The sequence below is a fragment of the Chenopodium album genome, chromosome 11 (genome assembly GCF_948465745.1).
Source record: "Chenopodium album chromosome 11, dcCheAlbu1.1, whole genome shotgun sequence".
NCBI lineage: Eukaryota > Viridiplantae > Streptophyta > Magnoliopsida > Caryophyllales > Amaranthaceae > Chenopodium > Chenopodium album.
Genome location: NC_137844.1, coordinates 32872513 through 32879403, shown reverse-complemented (window position 1 = coordinate 32879403; position 6891 = coordinate 32872513). Strand labels below are relative to the sequence as shown.

The 6891-nt window shown below is 40.1% G+C and overlaps 1 non-coding gene across 1 annotated transcript; it reads right to left on the bottom strand.

Moving 5' to 3' along the window:
• LOC145569713 (small nucleolar RNA R71) lies at positions 1-106 on the bottom strand. Its single transcript, XR_014096259.1, has one exon. It is a non-coding gene; the product is annotated as a small nucleolar RNA R71 (small nucleolar RNA).
• Positions 107-6891: the final 6785 nt, after the last annotated feature.

The following is a 6891-nucleotide window of genomic DNA, read 5'->3' as shown; positions in this document are numbered from 1 at the left end:
AGGCAAGGGCTTTGATCCAAGGTTTCTGTCAACGGGCTAGTGAAACCATTTATGAGGCTTGGGAGAGGTATAAAGAATATCAAAGGGAGTGTCCCCATCATGGAATTCCGACATACCAAGTGCTTCAAATTTTCTATGGAGGCTTGAGCCCACAAGGAAAGACTAACCTAGATGCGGGAGCGGGTGGCCCGATTATGAACAAGACGGAGGAGCAAGTCATAGAGATAATTGAGGATGTGGTGAGGCACCACATGGATTGGCAAGAAGGAGAGAGAGAGAGAGTCTCTAAACAAGGGAGGAAATGCGGTTTACTCCGTTGATCACCTCAACGCCATCAACAATTTGACATCCCAAATCGCCAACCTTGGCAAGGAGATGACGTCCATCAAGGCGAAACTAGAGACCTCTAGTTCAACACAAGAGCATCCCTCCCAAGTTAAGGGGAGAGGTATGAATTCTAACCCTTCTCCTTCTACTTCTAATAACATGTCACATGGGTGTTTGTTTTGTGAAAATTGTGGGTCATATGACCATGATACCTCTTCTTGTAATTATGATTCTCAACCTCAACCCCATTATGAAGATGGTAATGATAATGAAAATGAACAAGTCAATGCCTTGTCTTATGATAATAGACCTAGGAATGACAATCAAAGATACTTACCACCTAATCGAAGAGAACAAGGAGGAAATTCCTATAACCAAAGAGGAAATGATTATGATTACCATAACCAAAACTAATGGGGAAATAGGAACCAAAGGGACCAAAATCCCCAAGGTAACTACAACCAACAAGGTGGTTATGGTAACCATAACCATAATAACCAAGGGAACTATGGGAATCAAGGGTAATATCACCAAGGGGGAAACTCTAATAATAGGAATAATTGGAACAACAATAACAATAGAGGTTCTTCTAATCAAAATGCTTCCAATTCAAATTTGAGAGGTAATAGAGCTCCCCAAGATAACTACTGTGCACAAGCACCACCTGGTAGGTCTAGCTTAGAGGAAATGATGGAAAGTCAAACCAAAATGTTCAATACTTTCATGGCCTCTAGTGATAAGAAATTTAGTGAAGTCATGACCCATAATAAAATGCTTGAAACACAAATTTCTCAATTGGCCAATGCTTTGAAGGAAGGGACTAGCACTTCCAAACTTCCACCCCAAGGACTAGATCCCAAGAGGCCTGTAAATGCTACATCAACTAGGAGTGGTAAAGTGTTAGAAGAGAGCATTCCTAAGAGAAGCAATGAGAGAATGAACATGAGTGAGCCTCCCCTTGAGAGTGATTTTGAACAAGAGAGAGAGCAAAACCATGAGAATGTAAAAGAAAAAGAATGTGAGAAAGAAAAAGAATTTGAGAAAGAAAAAGAATGTGAAAAAGAGAAAGATTTTGAAAAAGAGAGTGAAGAGAAAAGAGAAAGAGAGAAACAAAACAATTGCAAAAGCTACCATATCCTCACAAATTTGTTAGAAACAAATTAGATGTGTAATTTGGAAAGTTTCTCGAAACATTGAAACAAATTCACCTTTCAATTCCTTTTACCGATGCTATCAAGCAAATGCCTAAATATGCTAGGTTTTTAAAAGATATTTTAAGTCGAAGGAGAAAGTGTGAATTGGTGGAAATGGTGAATCTCACCGAGAATTGTAGTGCAATTATCATGAATAAAATGCCACCGAAATTGAAAGACCCCGGTAATTTTTCCATCCCTTGTGCTATATATAATATGCAAATTGATAATTCTTTATGTGATCTTGGGGCTAGTGTTAGACTTATGCCATATTTGGTATATCAAAGACTTGAGATAGGGGAACTTCTACCCACCAACATTACCTTACAATTGGCCGATCGTTCTATTAAATTTCCAAAAGGTAAGGTAGAGGATGTTCCTCTAAGGGTGGGCAAGTTTGTAATCCCGGTGGATTTTGTTGTGTTAGAGATGGATGAAGATGTGAACATTCCAATAATTCTAGGAAGACCTTTTCTTGCTACTTCGTGTGCTTTAATAGATGTTAAAAGTGCTAAAATTTCACTAAAAGTAGGAGATGAGGTGATAGAATTTGATTTGAATGAGAGCATGAAATATCCAAGCTCTAATCTTGATAATTGTATGATGATTGATACTATTGATTCTATTGTGACTTCTATGCATGAGCACTTGTTCACTACTAACGATGCCCTTGAGAATGTTCTTTTGAACAAGGAAAAGATAGGAGATCAAGGCAAGGAGATGGCATTGTATGAAGGAATGCTTGAAGGAAGTACGGAAGAAAGCATTGAGCAAGTATGCATGGGAATCACAAGTGATGATGCTTTGGAAATAGCTACCTCAAGAGAAGGTAAGGGTGTTCCAATGGTAGAGTTGAAACCTCTACCATCACACCTAAGGTATGAGTTTTTGGGTCCTAATTCAACTTTTCCGGTAATTGTGAATTCTTCTTTGAACGAGTGCCAAACTCAAATGTTATGTGGTGTTTTAAGAAATCACCAAGGTGCTTTAGGTTATACGATTGATAACCTCAAAGGTATTAGTCCCGCTTTATGTATGCACCACATAACAGTTGAGGAGGATGCTAAGCCTTCCATTGAGAGGCAAAGGAAACTCAATCCTCAAACGGGGAAGGTGGTGAAGAAAGAAATCACCAAACTCCTTGATGCTGGCATCATCTTCCCCATTTCGAGTTCTAGATGGGTTTCCCCCGTTCATGTGGTCCCTAAAAAGGGGGGAATGACCGTAGTTGAAAATGAGAATGGTGATCTCATTTCAACTAGAACGGTGACCGGTTGGAGGATGTGTATAGACTATAGAAGTCTAAATGCATCCACTAACAAGGATCATTTTCCTCATCCTTTTATCGACCAAATGCTTGAAAGACTAACCAAGAACAAGTATTATTGCTTTCTTGATGGTTATTCGGGTTTCTTTCAAACCCCCATAAACTTGGATGATCAAGATAAGACAACTTTTACTTGTCCATATGATACTTTTGCATATAGGAGGATGCCGTTTGGACTTTGCAATGCCCCAGCAACCTTTCAAAGGTGTATGATGAGTATCTTTGGAGACATGCTTGAGGCCGAAATAGAAGTGTTCATGGATGATTTCTCGGTAGGGGGCCTTTCATTTGAAGATTGTTTGTCCAATTTGGGAAAATGCTTAGCAAGATGTGAGAAGGTCAACTTGGTCCTAAATTGGGAAAAATGCCACTTATGGTTGAAGAGGGAATCGTCCTTGGTCACAAGATATCAAGCAAGGGGAATGAGGTCGACAAGGCCAAAGTTGAAGTGATTGAAAAATTGCTACCTCCAATTAATGTGAGAGGAGTAAGATCCTTTTTGGGGCATGCCGGGTTCTATAGGAGATTTATCAAGGATTTCTCATAAATTGCTAGACCCCTAAATGCTCTTCTTGAAAAGGATGCCATCTTTAATTTTGATGAAAAGTGTCTTCAAGCTTTCAACAAATTAAAGGAGGCTTTGATCTCTACTCCAATCGTGCAAGGGCCAAGATAGGATTTGTCGTTTGAACTTATGTGCGATGCTAGTGATGTTGCAATTGGAGGGGTGTTGGGATAAAGAATTGAGAAGAATCTTCACGTCATTTACTACATGTCCATGACCTTGAATGAAGCCAAACGGAACTACACCACAACGGAGAAATAGTTTCTTGCCGTGGTACATGCTTTTGAGAAGTTTTGGAACTACTTCATTGGTTCCAAAACTATTGTTTACACCGACCATGTGGCTATTAGGTACCTTGTGGCAAAGAAAGAGTCCAAGCCTCATCTTCTTCGTTGGTTCCTTTCTCTTCAACGATGATATTCCCATATGTGATGAATTGAGAGATGATGTGCTCTATATCTTGAATGAAAAAAAAGTTCCTTGGTTCGCAGACTTGGTGAAGTACTTGACATGTGGGGAATTTCCTCACGATTTCTCCAAGAACCAAAGAAAGAAGCTAAAGAGGGAAGCAAGACACTATGTATGGGATGACCCTATTCTCTACAAAAGAGGAGTAGATGGTTTGCTCCGTAGGTGTGTTTCGAATGAACAAGTGCAAAGTGTGCTCAAGATGTGCCATTCCGATCCATGTGGAGGGCATATGGGAGCCAACAAAACAGCGTTGAAGGTTTTACATAGCAGTTTGTGGTGGCCTCACATCTTTAAAGATGCTTGGGGGTTTGTGAAGACTTGTGACCGGTGTCAATGAACCGGCAACATATCCAATCGTAATGAGATGCCTCAACAACCGATTCTTGAGCTAGAGGTATTTGATGTATGGGGTATTGATTTCATGGGGCCATTCCCTACTTCTTATGGAAATCAATACATCCTTGTGGCGGTCGATTACGTATCAAAATGGGTTGAAGCCATTGCCTCCCCAACTAATGACCACAAGGTAGTCATGAAGATGTTCAAGAAAGTTATATTTCCAAGATTCGGAATTCCTAGAGCGGTGGTAAGTGACAAACGGTTCACATTTTGTTCATAGTGCTTTTTAAAAGATGCTAAGAAAGCACGGGTTCACCAAAGATTCGGCCTTACCTATCATCCACAAACTAGTGGACAAGCGGAAGTGTCCAACCGTCAAATTAAATTAATCCTTGAGAAGACGGTTGCAAGGAATAGGAAGGATTGGTCGGAAAAGCTTGATGACGCTCTATGGGCATATATAACGGCATACAAAACCCCAATAGGCACAACTCCATATCAGCTAGTGTATGGAAAATCTTGTCATTTACCGGTGGAGCTTGAACACCGAATTCAATGGGCAATAAAGAAGATTAACTTCGACTTGGCTAGCGCAGGAGAGCAAAGATGGATTGATTTACATGAGCTTGAAGAGCTAAGATTGGATGCCTATGAGTGTGTTAGCAACTACAAGAATCGCACTAAGGATTGCCACGACCGCAATATTGAAAAGAAAGCATTTCTTAAAGGCGATAAGGTACTCCTCTATAACTCTAGGATGAAATTGTTTCCCGGGAAACTTTTATCAAGGTGGAGTGGTCCTTTTGTTGTCAAAGAAGTGTTTCCTCATGGAGCCGTGGAAGTTTCGGATTTGGACATCGCCTCAAGCTTTACTACGAGGGAGCTCATGTAGGTGTAGTAGAATCAATTCAATGTAATCTTACCTCCTGAGTGTAGAGGTCGTCAAACTATTGACGTTAAAGAAGAGCTTCCGGGAGGCAACCCGAGTAAAAAAGGAAAAAAAAAATTGACAAGAGGAAGAAAATGAGAAATAAAACAATGAATGAGTGAGAAAAGAAAGAAGAGTGTTGGTGATACCTGATTTTGGCTAACATTTGGTTGAATTATGTCCTTATGGTTTTGATTAGGAAAAAGAAGCAAAAATGAAGCAAAGAAGGAAATGAATCAAGCCATAAGCAGTTAGGAGCGGGCGCTCCAAGGAACTGCACGCCCGCTCCTCACAGAACAAGGTAGGAGCGGGCGCTCCAAATATTTGAACGCCCGCTCCTCAAAGGGTGAAATTTAAAAAAAAAAACAGAAGGTTTTCTCACGTTTAGGAGCGGGCGCTCCTCATCCTGCACGCCCGCTCCTCACAGGGTGAGATTTTTGAAGAGAAAAACAGAAGGTTGGGAGAAGATTAGGAGCGGGCGCTCCAAAAGCCTGCACGCCCGCTCCTGCAGTTGGAGTGGGCGCTCCATGAAGCTGCACGCCCGCTCCTCACAGGAAATCACAAAAAAAAAAAAACGTTTTGCCCAAGTCTGGAGCAGGCGCTCCTCTTCACTGCACGCCTGCTCCGACTTGTCCGGGTAAAAAAAAAGAGAATCTTACCCTTCCTTTTAATCTCCTTCACCCATTTTCACCAATCATTCATACTTTCTTATTCTCTCTCCTCATTCCCCATCTACTTCTCACTCTAAAACCCTCATTTTCTCCAACTTCTCTCTTTAATTTCATCATCAAATCCCAACTTTTTTCACTCAAAATTCACAAATTCTTATTCTCCATCAAATTCTCTCTCCAAAAACCATAATTTTTCACAAATTTGGGCGAAAATTTTGAAGACCCATGAAATCAAATCGAAGAACAAGCAAGGAAAAGGGGTAAAGATTGCTAGAGGAGGAGGAAATTTGGGTAAATTGGAGGATTTTAGAGTTTTTTCATACTCTAATTGGTAAAATCTTCTTCCCCGCTTCACTTTCCCTCTTAAACCTTAGGGTTTTTCTTCAATCTTTTCTAATTTGTTTATTTCATGATTGTTGTGTGATTAGTTGCATGATTAGGTGAATTAAACAAATTTACTTGCCATTGATAATTAAATTGTAGAATTTTATGATTAGTTATGGAGTAAGAGAATTGTGATTAGTTTCTTGCTTAAGTTTGATGAACTTGTGCATGAAAATTGGTTAAATTTTGTTGGAATTGTGAATTTGTTGTGTTGGAATTATTGTGTTGGAATTGTTGGTTGTTTGTGTTGGAATATTATTGAATTGTAAGCAGGTACTTGGATTTTATCGGGGGTTTGAAGTTTCGGAGATTGTTTGTGTTGTGTTGTGAGTGTGTTTGTGGTGTTTTAAGTTAGCTTTCCAATCCAATCTTAAATTCCAAAATGGTTCTTCGTTTATTTGGAGGTGCGGGAGGGAAGAAGAGGAAGACTACTTTCGGCATCCAAATAAATGAAAAACTTCATTCCGAAAGCCCAACCACAAAAAACTTTCCACACGAAAAATGCTTCCAACCCGATTCTATAACCAAGAGTCGTAATTGCTAGGAATAGACGACGGAATTCGTCAAGTGGCTGCAAATTTCGGATGGTTAGACTTCCTTCGAAAGAGGGAGGAAACATTCGAATCGCTCACTCTCGAATTCCTATCCACCCTAACCGTGAGAAAAACTAGTGGTGAGGGAGAGCC